The 16,250-nt window shown below is 43.4% G+C and overlaps 1 protein-coding gene and 1 non-coding gene across 8 annotated transcripts in view; one reads left to right on the top strand and one right to left on the bottom strand.

The window, feature by feature from the left end:
- The window catches only part of CSGALNACT1 (chondroitin sulfate N-acetylgalactosaminyltransferase 1), a 398,657-nt gene that overhangs the window by 104,835 nt on the left and 277,572 nt on the right, over positions 1-16,250 (top strand). For 3 of the 7 annotated variants that reach the window (XM_071212688.1, XM_058290059.2, XM_058290049.2), the window contains exon 1: positions 213-398. The exons of 3 other annotated variants lie outside the window; for them this stretch is intronic. The gene's annotated coding sequence lies outside the window, so the exon portion shown is untranslated. Of the gene's footprint in view, positions 1-212; positions 399-16,250 lie in introns of those variants that run through there. One more of the 7 variants, XM_004478297.5, reaches the window with a different exon arrangement.
- Positions 3,197-3,303, bottom strand: LOC111760505 (U6 spliceosomal RNA). The gene has a single exon (XR_002794170.2). It is a non-coding gene; the product is annotated as a U6 spliceosomal RNA (small nuclear RNA).

Consider the following 16,250-nt stretch of genomic DNA (forward strand, 5'->3'; position numbering starts at 1 on the left):
CCCCAAAACAAAACGGATAATGGGGATGAAACTACTCTCTGTGCCTTGGAGACCCGCGGCGATGCGCTCTCCGGCTGCCAGTCGGCTCCTCTGCCAGGTAATTGGAAGCGTCTTCCCTTTGAGGAGAGTGTCATTTCTCGTCTGTATAAAGAGTAACATTTGCCTATTGTTTTAAAATTGCTTCCCGTAAAAGCCAGTGTCTCTGCCAACCCAGATCCAAAGGCAATTGCAGGACTGTTATCAAACGTTAGGAAGAGAGAATTGCAGGACGCGGGAGGAGGCAGAGGACTGGGATAGCCCGGCTCTGATCAGTCCTCATTCCTAAGATTTCTTCTCCATGATTGAAACTTTTTGCGCAACGTAACTGCGGTATTCGATTTCCTGCCAAGTCATTTCAGGTATGACATTTGTCTCTCTAAGTATCCTATCTACCATTTCCCCGAAGCTCCCTCACCCCTAACCCAACTGGAAGTCGCTCTTTATACCTTCATCTGGGCTTCGAGTTGCCAGAGCTCAAGGGAAAGCTGCCTGGCGTGTCAACAAGGGCTCCTGCGGCCCCCGGATTGTTGTCATCAGCCTGGGAGCCCTGACCCCTGCCCTGCTTGGCAGGGAGCCTGGAGGCAGCTCCCCCACCCCCTGCCCTGCAGTCCCAGGAGGAAAGACGGATCGCAATGGCACGTCCTGGGTTGTTTGAAATTTAAGGTTTGCTCTGAACATACTCAGTTGTGTTTTTCTATAAGTTGGTAGATGTTCTTGTTTGTTTAAAAGAAAAATAATTATCCAAAGAAAACAGAATCTTCGTGGTATTTTATCCTTAAGTCATGGGAGGAGAGGAACAACAAAAAAACCCCACGTAAGATCTAAGAAGTGCCAAGCCGCATCCTAAGTCACGGAAGATGTCTGCGCTTATCTTTTTAAAAATTTTAAAAGTTATTTTTAATTTTTATTCCCCCCCTCCATGATTATCTTTTTTAATCGGGTGATGCTGTTCCATGGAAATGTTTTCCCAACAGTTTTGGGGATTGGAGGTATTGCAGAGGCAGAGTGATCATGGCATGAATCAAATGTCGAAAAATATAATCCCAATAGATACGTGGCTAGGAAATTCAGCTTGTTGCTGCACCTTCCAGACATTCTTTTTAATACTATTATGTTTTTTTAATTAAAGAAGTTGTAGGTTTATAGAAAAACTCATGCATAAAATACAGGGTTCCCATCTACCACCCTGTTCTTAAGAGCTTACACCGTGTGGTATATTTGTTACCATTGATGAAAGCATATTTTTATAATTGAACAATTAACTATAGTCCATAATTTACCTTAGGGTTCACTGATTGTGTATTACCATTATATGGATTTAAAAAAAAATTTTCAGTAACTTACATTTAGCCTATAATTTTAACCCCTGCACACGATGTAATTCAGTGCTGTTGGCTGCATTGACAATGCTGTGCTGCCGTCACCACCATCTATTTCCAGGGCTTTTCCATCAGCCCAAATAGAAACTCTGTGTGATTTAAGCACTAGCTCCCTATTCCCTACTCCGACCCTTATGCCCTGGCAACTTCTATTCTAGATTCTGATCTGAGTTTGTACATTCTAATTATTTCATATCATACAATATTTGTCCTTTTGAGTCTGGCTCATTTCACCCAACCCGATGTCTTCCACGTTCATCCCCGTGGTCGCATGGCCCAGGCCTCCATTCCTTTTTAACGGCTGAATAATATTCCATCCTATGTATTTACCACGTTTTGCTTGTCTACTCACCAGGGGGTCTCAGTGCTAGCAACTTTTTTCCTTTTCCTTTAGTCGTTTCAGATGCCTGGCATTACAGGCAGATACCTGGGCTCTTTTTCTGCTGGTGGCCACGTGCACATGAAGCAGAGGAGTTTTCCCTCTCGGGGGTGGGGGAAGGCTCAGGGCAGCTGGAAGTGTGTGCGCCCTCCTGCCAGGGGGAGGAAGGCGGCTCTGCTAATGCCTCCCCATCCCCCCGCCCGCTCACAGCAGGTGGTAATGATGGGTCCAAATGAGAGCGTTACCAGTGTTGGGTGCTGTTACCAAAGGCGCAAAACTGCATACACAGCCTCGCTTTCTGATATGTTTACTCCACACGCCATTTAGCAGTCTGAAGTTTTCATGGCTTGGGGCCAGCTGCTGTTTCAGTTCAGGATTGAAAGGTTTTCTATCAGGAAAGGGGAAACAATAGAACAATAGGAGGCTTTCCCATGAAGGGGAAATACTGTTTACTGGGAATACATAGTGGTTACCTATTTCGATGGCATCCAGTTCTCCCGCAAACCTTTTGAACCCAAACAGCACTTGAACATTTTCTCATTAATTTTTAAATCCCTGAGAGGGTTGAGAACATAAAACTAAGTTGCAGCTGTTGCTGTGTGATTCTGGTCCTGAGACTCGATAAAGAGCTGGAGCTGGTGAAAATGCAGAGGGACGACTTTAAAGGTTAGGGGAAAGGAGTTGCTGCTGGGAGGGGCGATATAAAGTAGAAAAGCTCTTCTCTCCAGAACAGTGCAAATTAGGCAGTGGAATGATGGATAGGGAATAGCAGCTGCTTGTGCACATCTGGAGGAATTGGCTGCAGGGGCAGTCTCTGGTCAAAATAAGTTTAATTTACATAAAAGGACACTGATCACCCTGAGGCCAATACACTTAAGAAACTTACTCAAGAAGTGGAAAGGCATGACTTGGTGATGTGTGAGTGACAGATCTGTAACAGCCTCTGCTAGAAATTGGGATATACCTATTAGGGTTGCCATGAAAAAGAAAGGATGATGTCATCCTCCCACAAAAACAGAATATTCCTTGTGTCTGGGCCATTATTTTATCAACAGAAAAACACAGAGGATTCTGAAAAAGATCTGAAGATCCTTATGTCTTATCCTGTCCAGGTCGCATGATGCCTGTGTGTTACTTAGAAGAAAAAACAAAAACCCCAACAAAACCTATATAACAGTAATAGTATTCTAGTTCAGAAAATTGGAAGTCTAGGAAAGTCTTAGCCACGATGCCAGAACTTTTACCCAAACACTGTTTGGTGCATTCCGTAGATGTTTTTGGTTGTTGTTTTGTGTTTTAATCCCCCCCTTTGCAGCTTGCTTGCTGTCTGCTCTCTGTGTCCATTCGCTGTGCGTTCTTCTGTGTGCCTGTATTTATTTATTTTTATTTATTAATTTTTTAAAATGTGGAACGCGTCATGAATTTGCGTGTCATCCTTGCGCAGGGGCCATGCTAATCTTCTCTGTATCGTTCCACTTTTAGTATATGTGTTGCCAAAGTGAGCACTGTGTTTATTTCTGGCCCCCTTGCACCCTGCTTGTTGTTTTGCCCTCTGTGTCCATTCGCTGCGCGCTCTTCTATGTTCTTGCTTGTCTCCCTTGTCGTTGCGTCACCTTGCTGAGTTGGCTCTCACGGCGCATGGGTGCCGGCCGACGCTCCACAGCGATCAAGCCTGCCTCCACAAGGAGGACCCAGGACACGCACGAACCCAGGGCCTCCCACATGGTAGACGGGAGCCCAGCTGATGGAGCCACAGCCGCTTCCCCCTTCCTTAGATTTTTAAACAGTAGTTTTTCATTTTGGTTTTTTACCTCCCTCTTAGAAACATCCTTCCTCAGTGCTGCGTTGTGAGTGTGTAAAAGGATGCTGCGGTATTCCACGGGTGTCTCTCTGCAGGCTTGGGCAGGGCCCGCGCCTGGTTCCCGGAGACCGCCGACCAGGATGTGGCTCGGTGCTGTGGCTCTGGTCCCGTGCAGACCTGAGCTTGTCCCAGGAGGTTCCAAGATGCACACTGTAGGGCCGTGTTTTTCTAGATACAGGCAGGAGTTTGCCATTCTGGGCGATGTGGCCAACAGCTGTCCAGTTGCTGGTCGTTGTCATTGACCACGGCGCCGCTCTGGTGGCGGTGATTTCATGGTGGTGGGTTTCCGAGCACACCCCTTCTGCTACGTGCAGCTGTGGAGGGGGAAGGCGTGGGCCTTGCTTGGCCCCCCAGGGTGTCCTCTGTGATGTAAAATGGATTTGCTGGGAGCGGATGTGGCTCAAGTGGTTGAGCTCCCTCCTTCCACTTGGATGGTCCCAGGTTTGGTTCCTGGTGCCTCCTGAGAAAACAGAAACCAACAACAAGCAACACAAATGAAAAAAACCAACTCAGGGGAGCCCACGTGGCTCAGTGGTTGAGCGCCAGCTTCCCACATACGAGGTCCCGGGTTCAGCCCCCGGTATCTTTTTTTTTTTTTAAAGATTTATTTTTATTTATTTAATTCCCCTCCCCTCCCCCGGTTGTCTGTTTTCTGTGTCTTTTTGCTGCGTCTTGTTTCTTTGTCCGCTTCTGTTGTCGTCAGCGGCACGGGAAGTGTGGGCGGCGCCATTCCTGGGCAGGCTGCACTTTCTTTCGCGCTGGGTGGCTTTCCTTACGGGCGCACTCCTTGCGCGTGGGGCTCCCCTACGTGGGGGACACCCCTGCGTGGCACGGCACTCCTTGCGCGCATCAGCACTGCGCATGGCCAGCTCCACACAGGTCAAGGAGGCCCGGGGTTTGAACCGCGGACCTCCCATGTGGTAGACGGACGCCCTAACCACTGGGCCAAAGTCCGTTTCCCAGCCCCCGGTATCTTAAAAAACAAAAACAAAAACCTGATTTGCTCAGACCTCAGACTTTTTAGGTGTAGTGGGAATGGGAGATTCTGATGGGCTTACGGTTTCCTCTGAGCCAGAAGGCAGCAGGGAGGCATGGGTGGGACCCAGGATTTGGGAAGATTATAATCATCTGAGGATGTGGCCTTGGCATGTGACAGACAGATTATGGGGTTGGATCCTCATCAGCGGTGGTGGTAGATATAACTATCCCCAATTCACAGATGAGGAAATTGGGGTTTAGGGAGCTTCAGCCATTTGCCTGAGGTCGCACAGTGAAGGAATTCAAGGTGGTAACTTGGGCCTCCCAGATTGCCCTCTTAAAGCTGCTGCCCCCTCTCATCTTTCTTTTGTGGAACAGACATTTTTATTCTCTCTGGTCCCACGGCAGGGTGTGTGGGATAGTACAATCTGCAGCCTATAGGCGTATGTATGGAGGTGTGGCTAAAGAATGTGAGCCCCAGAACTCCATAGCTTGGACTAAATCTCAAATCGTAGCTGTGAGACTGGGCAAGTTATTTAACCACTCTCTGTGCCTCAGTTTCCCCATCTCCAAACAGAGACATACTAGCACCTACCTTGTAGTTATAAGTCTTAAATGACTTCATACATAGAAAGTACTTAAACTAGGGTCTAGCGCAGGCTAAGCACTTGATAAATATGAGCCATTATTATTTTTGCTGTAATTTGCTGCAAGAGGTAGTGAACACTTCGTGGTTGGCAGGAGCCGGCTCTGTCCCCTTTGGGGTGTCCTGCTGGAGGCTTATGTGCTTTAAGGGTCACACTCTGGACAGATGGGGCTCTAAGGAGCATATTAAGGGGGTGCCCTTAAATTCCCAGCCACAGGAAATGCTGGGTGGCCTGCCAGTCGTTTGCCACCAATCCAGGCAGACGTGAGCCACGTGCACTTTCTTTACTCTCACTGTGCAAAAGAAAACATGGAACTTCATCCGATATTTGTTGAAAAATACTTTCATGGTATTTGATAAGGTCGAGGCTGAATCAAAATATCTTAACCATCACTACCGTGCAGAGAGGAGATCCAGGACGTCCCCAGGACGGCTCCCAAGGAACGTGCCTTGTTTTGGAAAGCAGACAGTTTGTGGCAGAAGGCTTTGTGAAAGAGTTCGAAGTGGGCGATGAGAAGTAACAGGTTTTGGGTTGGTGCAAAGGGATCGCAGAGAGCATCCAGGAGAAGAGAAAGAGTCTGAGCAAAGGAGTCTGGCGGAGTTGGGGCAAAGAAAGACTTCCTTGGAGTTGAGAATTACAAATAAAAAATAATGGGAGACACAGGGCAACTAGGGGCTAGGTTATAGGGTACTGATTTTTAGTTTTAGGATTTAAGCTGATGGGCAAAGACATACCGTTGCACACTCTTCTGGGAGATAACGTGAACCTTTTCCCCAGAAATGCATGTAACCCTTTAGAGTGACATGCAACATTAAAATGCCAAAGGCATCCTGCAGAAAATATACATGACAAAGACATGTCAGCTGAAAAAAGCAAACTCTGCCTTTTCAGTGAGAACATACAAGAGAGATCATGACTTAAGTTAGTAGAAGAAAAGCTGTTCACAGCCGGAACGAACGTAACTAGCCATCAGGTATTGGCTTTTGAATATTGCTCCAAAGGTCCTACTCAACGAAAGTAGGTTTACAGGTGCATATTAAAAGGTAAGCACTATGTATCAGGACGCTTGCTAAATGCCACTGTTGGTGAAAATCTGGTGGAATGTAGATTTTGCTTGGTTGTTGGTCCTCTCCTTGCCTTTTCTTGGTGACTACTGCCTTGAAACATATCTTACCTACTTTAAAGCAAGTAAACTAATAATGAACTGTAGTTCTTCCTTCATTGTGCTACCTGAATATTAAGATTTCCAGGTTGAAAGGAGATTTAGAGATCAGAAGATTAGGACACCAGGCTGACGCGGAGTGTTCTGCTCACCAGGCCATCCAGTGGGTGCCTGGACACACCCAGCCATGGGACTTAGCCGAGGTGGCCTACTGGACCCTCCACTGGCTTTCCCAGTGGAAAAACCAAGGCCCTTGAAATTGGCTGTAAAGGCCTGTGTAATCTGCCTGTGTGCTGTCTCCATCCCCAGCACTCTCCTTCCCCAGTCACAACGAAGATGTGTCTAGGTGTTTCTCAAACATGGCTTTGAACTCTCTGTTCCCTCTGTCTAGCCTTTGCCCTTTTAAAATAATTTATGATTTTATGCTCATTTTCTTAATTGCTACTTTGGTTTCTTTACACGTAATTGTTTTGTAGGTTGTGTTGGGTAATTCTAGTATCTGAAGTTTTTGCTGATCTGTTGTGTGTGTGTGTGTGTGGTGTCTGCTGGTTCTTGCTTTTGTGTGTTTTGTGACTTTTAGGTGTGAATTCAGTTTCTTTGGCTATTTGTCTGTAGGGATTCCTTGAGGTTTAGTTTGAAAGTGGGTTCTTTTGTAGAGAATTTATGTTTGCTACTGCCAGGGGCAGTGCCAACTTGGGACTACCTTAAAATAAATTTTTGGCTTGAGTTTTTTTTCTTTTTTGGCCACCTAGGCATTGTGAATTTGCACTGGAGATTCTGTATGAGGGCTTTATATTATTAAAAAGATGTAGGAGGGAGTGGATGTGGCTCAAGCAGTTGAGCACCCACCTCTCACACGGGAGGTCCTGGGTTCAGTTTTTAGTGCCTTCTAAAGAAAAAGCGAACAGATAATGAGCAAAAACAACCAGCAGACAATGAGCAAAAAAGCCAACCAACCAACCAAAGATTATGGGCAGACAAACAAGCCAACAACAAGCTGATAGACAAGGGAGTCAAAAAAGCAAAAAGAAAAAAAAAATGATTTAAGTTAGGGGAGATTTTTTCCTTCCTCTTATTCACAGGACTTGAGACAGGCAACTTTTCTTGCAATTTCCAGGGGATAGCTATACTGATTGTTCATACGGTGATGTTGTGCAAATTAGAAAAATTATCTCAAGATGCTTTATTGCCATTGTCAGAAAATTTTCATAATAACATTAAAATCCAATAAATGTGAAGTAAATGGTACCCCTGCAATTGTGCAAAGCACAAGCTGCCCTCGCTTCTGCTTGAAACACAACTCCCATTCTGCCTATCAAATCCCTTGCAACATTCAAAGTCTAGCGCAAATATTCCTTCCTCTGGAAAGACATCCTGATTGCCCACTCTAACTCCAAATGGAATCCCCTCCTCTGAATTACCGTAGTAGTTATCACAAAGGTACTACCTTTTGTTAGTTATTCTTTTTAACATCTTATCTCCGTTACCAGACTGAAAGCTACGTGATTTTTTCCCATTTCCATGTTCCATAGCACTCTGTAGAAGGCCTTGCATATATAGTTGGAATATTTTTGATCAATAATTAAATGAAAGAATTTAACTGAATTACAGGATATGAACCTACTGAGCAAAGCATTAAAAATGACTAACAATTAAGAGGTGTGTAGAGGTTTTTAAAATCTTCTGTGTATAGTTAGAAAGGCTTTCCTGCCTTCTCCAGGAGATAACAAACTGTGTAATAAAGGGCTTAGATTTATTTGCATTGTCTCAAAGCCAGCAGTTTAGAGTGGTTTGGCACCACTTCTGAATGCTCATAATAGACTCAGAGATTCTGTTACAGAGGAAAATATGTATCATTCCAAAAAAATGATGTCTACCATTCATTGTTTTTTCAGAGAGAGATTAGGCCATATTCTCCAAAAAAATTACTGCCCTGTAATTTATTTATTACTCAATATGTATTACTTACTTTGTTAAATTAGTGAATGCAGGTTATAATTTTTCTCTTTTTTTCCCAATTCTTTTCCACTTTGAGGTGATTTTAGAACTTAAAAAAAAATAGAAGTAGAGATATGATTTCTCTAAAATCTTAAGTCTGTTAACATTTTCCTTTATCTAATACTTAGGGAAGGTTTACTTTGTACTGGGTACTTTTTATAAATTACTTGATTTGAATCTTAAAAGATCCCGTAAGATCCCATTTTAATGATGGGGAAAGTGAGGCAAAATAACTTGTCCTGGCCACTCAACCATTAAGGTTGGGGCCATTTTGCTTTGAATCTAGGTTTACTTGACTCCAGATCTTTCCTCTCTTTCCGTTACATCACACATTGAAATAGCACCATTTGGTCAGATTTTAAATTTTAAACAATAAGTATGTTTAAACTTCTTCCCCTCCCATTTGACATTCAAAGCTCATTTCTGTATTAATAGGATATGACCTTGTAGGAAAAGTGATTGAGCATTTCTATTTCTGTTGTTTACTTTGCCTTGGGAGAAACAGCTGGAAAATATTATGTTCAGTGACTATTACTGACTTAAATGACTAACATTTATGTCATGGTGTGGTGGTCCGAAAACACTCTGAAAGTAGTCAATAGGATGCTTTCAGTGATTGTTGACCAAAGCAGCTTTTTCTGCCTTGGAACAGTGAGAGGCGTGCACTCTGATTGGCCAGGTTTGAATTCTGAGGCTGTCCCTGGGTGGGAGCTAGGGTTTGTTTTGTGTGAACCATCTGGGATGGGTTCCTTCTGAGGAAGAGGAGTTCTATTACAGAAGAGGGCGGTGGGCTGGACACATGTCATGCAGTCAAAAAACGACAGCATTATTGTACACGTCGTGATAGCGAAGTGGAGAGGTGGGTAGACAGTTGGACCAAGGGGATGAAGGTATGGCCAAAGACTCAGAATTGGTACTTAAAGCATAGAGATGGGACTTAATGCCTGGGGGTGGATGAGGGCCAAGGGTGAGAGGCTGAAGCACACAACAGACCATAAAAAAGGAACTTGCAGAGGACCATGGGAGCAACTGCCCAAAGGGGTGGTGATGGCGTGGGGAAATCAGGGGAGTATGAGGATAGCCGCCCGCAGGGATTACTCAGCAGTGTCAACACTGCTGGAAGCTCAGATCATAGTGAAATTGAAAAGTGTTGGTTAGATTCATTTAGCAAGATGTAGCAACTATTGAAAAGTTGGAACTGAGAGGAGATGGTAGGCAGTTGAGAGTGTGCATTGAAGGAGAAGGGAAGTAGAGGACAGAGAACAGAAATATCCTGATGCAGGCAACTAGGTAGATGATGGTTCTGTTAAGAGGGATGGGACTCTAGGAGGGAGGAGCAGATTTGAAGAGAAGGAGTTGGGATCAGTTTTGATCCGTTCATAATTCACGTCCATGGCTTTAATTAAAATCGTAAGTTTATGACTCTCAAAAGCCTATATTACCTAAATTATTACATGTATAGAGAGGTGTGTCAAAGCAAACCTTGGTCAATGGAAACATTTGAAGGTAAAGGAGGAGTAGCACATGAAGAAGCCTGGAAAGCCAGAGAGGCAATAGGCTGTAGAGGCTCGGTCATCTGGTAACCTCCATGGAGAGGCTGTGAAGGCAGAGGGGAATGCCAGCAGTTTCCAGGGCTCGAGAGGGGTCAGGTAAGTTCATGACTGAGGAATGCCCATTGGTTTTGGCCAAGATTATCACAGAAGAATGTTGGGGTGAAAATCCAGCTTGGATTTTAAGTAGAAGAGCAGCAGAGGAAGCCAGTACAGATCACTGTTTTGTGACATTGACTGTGAATGAAGGAGGGATGTGGTCAAAGGGCGGGGGGTGGCTGTTATTTTGGGGGGTGGGATACATTTGTGCAACCTGTATGCTAATGGAAAGAGGCAATAGGGAGAGAGGCTGAAGGTGATAGAAAGGAGAAAATGGAAGAAGTGAGGTCTTAGAGGAGGTAGAAGGTAAATAAGAAGAGAGATGCTTCCTCCCATAATTAGGCAGAATGGAGGTAAAGATGGGTGGGGATGCAAATGTTGAATATTCAAATTGGTATATAGGATCTTTTGTAAATTGTGTCAACTCACCTTCCTTCATCTTGATCAAAAGATATCTAGCATTAGGAAGGGTTTTATTACCCCATTTTGCGTACAGGAGTGTTGGCAAACTCAACCAGTGGGTCAAATCCAGTCTGCTGCCTGTTTTGTTTTGTTTTTTTTACCTGTATATAATTTTATTTTTAAAGACACTTTAGATTATGTAAATGTTACATCAAAAATATAGGGGATTCCCATATATCTCTCCCTCTCCCTCCCACAATTTCCCACATTAACAGCACCTTTCATTAGTGCAGTATCTTTGTTACAATTAATGAACACATATTGACGCATTGTACTAACCAAGGACTATAGTTTACATTACAGCTTACACTTTGCCCCGCACAATTTTATAGGTTTTGACATGCCTGTTTTGTAAATAAAGCTTTATTGGACTATGACCATGCTCATTCATTTATGCAATAGCCGTGGTTCCTTTGCGCTAAAATATTCTCTTTTGCAAAGCCTAAAATATCCTCTATTTGATCCTTTTCAGAAGAGTTTACTAATCCCTGTACAGTGGCTAAAACCAAGGCTGAGAGGGAATGTTAACTTCCAAAGGATATGACCCATCTCTAAGACAACTCTTCCTTCTGTGTTAACTGGCATTCTCCCAATGCAGATTCTCTTAGAATTATCTGGTAACTCCTTTCTCAAGAACTTTCAACAGCTACCATTGAAAATGAGATCCACTTCAAACCTAGCCTACCTCCGCCCCAACAGGCACAGAACCTTGTCTCATTGCTCCCTGAAAAGATACCATGCTGAAGGCACGGGGGCACCTCCTGATTCTTCGCACAGGCCCTGCTCATGTCCGTGGTTCTCAGTGAACAAGGGTGGGCCTTACTCTGCTATGGCTGGAGTCCTTAGAAGCAAAAGAAACTGGGCACAGAAGAAAGCCAGCTGTGGGAGCAGCACTTAAAGTGGGATTTTCCCTTAGCAGTGTAGAACTTGGTTCATTTTATTCTGTGTAGATTGGCTTCATCCTTTTTAGGCCTCCACAGAATTCTGTTTTATGACTGCGATTTGCATATTCAGTCCCCTAGGAGGGGACATTTAGGTTTCTCCATTCTTTGGATATTAATAAAACACCTTGCTTAAAATGGCCCTTGCACATGCTTCAGTGTGTCTGTGGGTAAATTTCTAGAAATGGAATCTAAAAATGGTCAAAGCCTGGGTTTTAGTTTTGATAGCGATGACAAATTGCTCTCCACAGAATGATATACTCCTCCCAGCAAAGTTGAAAGTATCTGTTTTTTTGACAGTCAGATTTTAACTTTAATTGTAAAAAAAAAAAAAAAAAAAAGGCAGTTTTGTTCATGAGTATATAATATAAATAAAGTCATATTTGGAAATTTGATTAAGGTTGCTAGATTTTTGGAACAGGTTAGGGGTAAGAAGATAAACCTTTATTCTTAACTGCTGCAAGGAGCAACAATATGTGTATAGCAAGCTGTTTGTAAAGAGAAGCTGCATGATACACACAAAAGAATTGCCATTTTACCCACTAGCTGAGTAGTGAACAAAACAAAGAGTTTGGGAAGCAATCTGAACAACAATGCATTTCATGTTTTAATTTGCGTCGGTGCCTTGCCTCCCAAATACTTCCTCAAATTTCTTGGCTTAGCAGGGATATATTGTATGCATTTTTTCTTTTTTTTTGGAGGCACTGGGGATTGAACTGGAGCTTTGTACATGGGAAGCAGGTACTCAGCCACTGAGCTACACCCACACCCCTTATTTTCTGAGATTGGCACAACACGGAGAACCTCTTTCTTTTATTCAAACGTCTCATTATACAAATTCTTGCTGCCAGCTGAGCTGATCATACAGTGCTTATTTAGGAAGTAGGTGAGACAGTTTCTTCAAAATACTTTGAAATGTTAATATGGTCTCTGAGGTAAATAAGATCTAAAGCTGGTAGCAGATTCTAGTATCCTGTACCATCTGACCTTGACTTAGTACTTTTTGAGCAATCCCAACTAGATGCAATCCCCTTCTTGCCTATTTCCCATTTTGTAAATAATTCAATCATTGAATTTTCTGGAGTACACACTATACCACTAGCCTTGAAACATAACTCTAGTCTGTGGTGAGAATTATGATGAGCGCCAAGATACACATTTTTAGTCCATTAGCGGATGCGCACTAGATTCTTTGTGAATACACAGATGAACTGAGAAAGTGAAAGGAGGGAAACAAAAGATAACATTCCAAAGGCAGGTAAACACGTGGCCATTTTTAGCATGACTCAACTGCGTTGAATGTGGCACCTGGTCAAAATGAAATGCAGGGAAGCAGATGTGGCTCAAGTGATGGAGCTTCCGCCTACCGTATGGGAGGGCCTGGGGTTGATCCCTGGTGCCTCCTGGTGAAAAAAAGAAGAGAAAGCGCTTCCACATGGCGAGCCAGTGCCCGTGTGAGTGCCAGTGTGGTGAGCGCAAGTGCCCACGCGGCGAGCCGGTGCCCGCACAAGTGAGTCACGCAGCAGGATGATGATGTCACAAAAGAGAGACGCAGGGGAGAGTCAAGGTGAAGTGCAGCAGAGACCAGGAACTGAGGTGGTGCAGCTGAGAGGGAACCTCTCTCCACATCAGGGGTCTCCAGGATCGAATCCCGGTGAATCCTAGAGGAGAGAAAATGAGAAGACAACACAGACAGCAGAAACAGCAGGGTGGGAGGAGGGGAAGGGGAAAGTAAATAAGTAAATGAATCTTAAAAAAAAAAAAAAGGAATGCAACGGGTGGGCCTGTGAGATGAGCGACCGTGCGGCCACCCAGGCTTGCTGGTGACCGTGGCCGTGGCCGGCTGCTGCTTTAGAGCTCCTCCAGGTGCGTGGGGTTCGCAGAGGCTGTGCGGTACCCCGAACCCCTCAGCCAGGCAGCACCCAGGCAGCATCCATCTTGTACACAGACCCGTATTCCCCCAGCACCAAACAGGTAACTAGCATGATTGTCATTCTTCCCTTTCAGCTAGGGGACACGTTCTTGACATTGAGGAAGTGTCTTTTTTTTTTTTACTTCTTTGGAATCTGGCTCAGCTCAATGGATGCTGATAAGATTTCATCATAGACACCGTTTTTGGTAGCGTTTAGTTCTTCATATTTGTTACTTTCTCGTCAGTAACGTCAGTGAGAATGATATTGATAGACCCCTTTCACAGATGAAGAAACTGAGGCTTATCAGAGATAAGGCAGAGCAAACTCGTCAGGGGGCAGAACTGAAAGTTCCACCCAGGGCTTTGTCACAGGGCAGGTGGCTGCTCTCTGACCCACGGTGCCTTCTGTCAGCTGAAACTACTAACACATTTAACAATTTACAGAGCTGGCATGTTAGTCTGTCCTGATTTTTTTTCTCCCTAAGGGCTCATTCTTACCCCTATGTCAACTCTGCTTAGTGTAATTGTGATCAAATTTGAAGGTTGCTAATGATTTTCAAAATCGCCTCCCATCATCTTTATTATTTCTCTGAAAATTGAGGCTTAGTTCATTGACAAGTGGTCGGAATCACCCTTTCACTTTTCCGTGATTAGCTATGCCACAGGAACTTTCATCAGCTTCGGGTGAAGGCTGGAGCTTTGCGAGCTCCCCCTCCACTCCTCTCTCACCACACACGCACAAACTCAGAAGCACACAAAGCATTATTCTCAGCAAGGTCATTGTTTAATTTCCTTGGGATCCTGATACATGCCGGGCAGCGTTCTTACTTTTTCTTATATTTTCAGTATTTCTCTCTTGTCTTGCCACTAAGTTAATATTGATTTTTGTTTTCATTAATTCTTCCCATCGCTGCCAGTTTTCCGCAGCTTTTGTGTTCAACCTCTCCTTTAAAGTGCTGTCCAATCGGCTTGTTCTAGACTTGCTGATTTCTCCTTCCTAATTTAATTCTTATTCTTTTATTTATAGGCTTCCTTGTATCTTTTAAGACATGCTTCCCCCACGCCCCCTACCCTTCTGTGGTTATTTTGTTCCTTCTCTGGTGGGATTCTTTTTGCCTTTTTTCTCGTACCTATTGTCCCCATTTCTGTCCCGGGCTGGGCGGAGTCTGGGGTTGGTGCCTGGGGTGGTCAAAGCCCTGTGCCCGGGAACCAGCAAGGATTTTCAGGGTCTGGATCACTGTACTCGTGGTTGCTGCCGTAGCATTCTCTTCCTGCCTGGCTCAGCTTCCTCTGCTGGCACCGAGGAGGACTTCCCCCCGTGCATGCACGTCCGCTGGGAAGGAGGAGGCAGTACCAGGCGCGGCCAGGACCCATAGGTGGCCCCTGTGCCCTCGGTCTTTCAAAGTACTAGTAATAGCTTCTATTCATTGGGAATATTCTATGCTTGGCTTTGAAAGGTGCCTCATATCTAAGATCTCTAACCATATACCCAACCATCAAGGTTGCTTTGTTATCTGTGTTTAACAGTCCAGGTAACTGATACTCTGGGGAAATTAAGATTCTTGCCAAGGAGCACACTTTGTAAGTGGCTGCACTGGGATTCAAACTCCTATCAGTGTAAAAACTCCAAAATCAGTATCCACAGTGTGTCCTTCTTTGTCAAAATGAATTGGTGCTTGAGTACTCTGTCAGACCTTTAACCTTTTTACCTTTGTACCTTACCAGTGGGATTAGAGCCTTTGTGTTGTAATTAGAAGTATCCCCTGCTGCTGAATCTTCCTACTATTGCATCATGCTCCCTGCAGTTATTTATTTCTCTATATCTGACTAATTAACAGTCCCAGCACATTGTTCTTTGTTCGTTGTGTTAGAATCCAGTAACTGGTGACTCCTGTTTCCCAGCTTCCTGCTGCAGTGACAGAAGGTGTACATTAATTATAATATGTTGCTTTGATGATCTAATTATATCAAAGTCAAGGTTACTGATTGTCTTTCTATGAATGGAAATTTGCTGCTTATAGGACTTTTTTTTAAAACATGGATACTGACTCTTACTTTTAAATTTGTGTCTTGTCTATACACCTCATTTTCCTGATGTTTTGGCAGGAATATTATTAGTAGTGGATTGACTGAAGTTTGGGGAGAGAACTTGATAAATTTAGGACATATATATAAATATAACAGATAGAGATATATAATTATAACAGATATATATAAATATATCACAGAGAGAGATAGAGATATATAAATGTAACAGAGAGATAGCGATAGCTAGATAAAAATATAACAGAGCTAGAGATAGATATATAAAAGAACTTAATAAATTTAGAATATGCCTTGGTTTCAGAAAATAGCCTAATGATTTCTAATTTGCAATATAGAATCTTCGATTAGATGTCTGAGGTCATTTTTAGTTCTTTAATTCTGGTTTAGGATGGGTTTTAGCTGCATGAGTATCAACAGTTTCTTACTTAATAAATATATATGTTTTTTGAGAGGTAGAGGGCTGGACTAGAAAATTAATATACGCTAATAGTGGGGAAAAAATTAAAAATGCAGAAACTTATGAAGAATAAAATAATAGTCATTCAGAATCCCACTTCCTAGTGATAACTACTTTTCTCTCAATCCTTGTGTATGTGTGCAGATATTTTTATATAGCTGAGATCACAGCACTTGTTCAATTTTGTATTCTCCTTTCTCATTTAACACATAATACATTTTCCATCTTTGAAAATCCTCATTAGCATAATCTTAATGGCACTATAATATTTCATAGTATTTATATGCCTTAATTTTCTAACCTCTCTCCCCTGTATTTAGGTATTTAAATTGTTTCCAAT

This window comes from Dasypus novemcinctus, chromosome 29 (assembly GCF_030445035.2).
Source record: "Dasypus novemcinctus isolate mDasNov1 chromosome 29, mDasNov1.1.hap2, whole genome shotgun sequence".
In the NCBI taxonomy this organism is placed as follows: domain Eukaryota; kingdom Metazoa; phylum Chordata; class Mammalia; order Cingulata; family Dasypodidae; genus Dasypus; species Dasypus novemcinctus.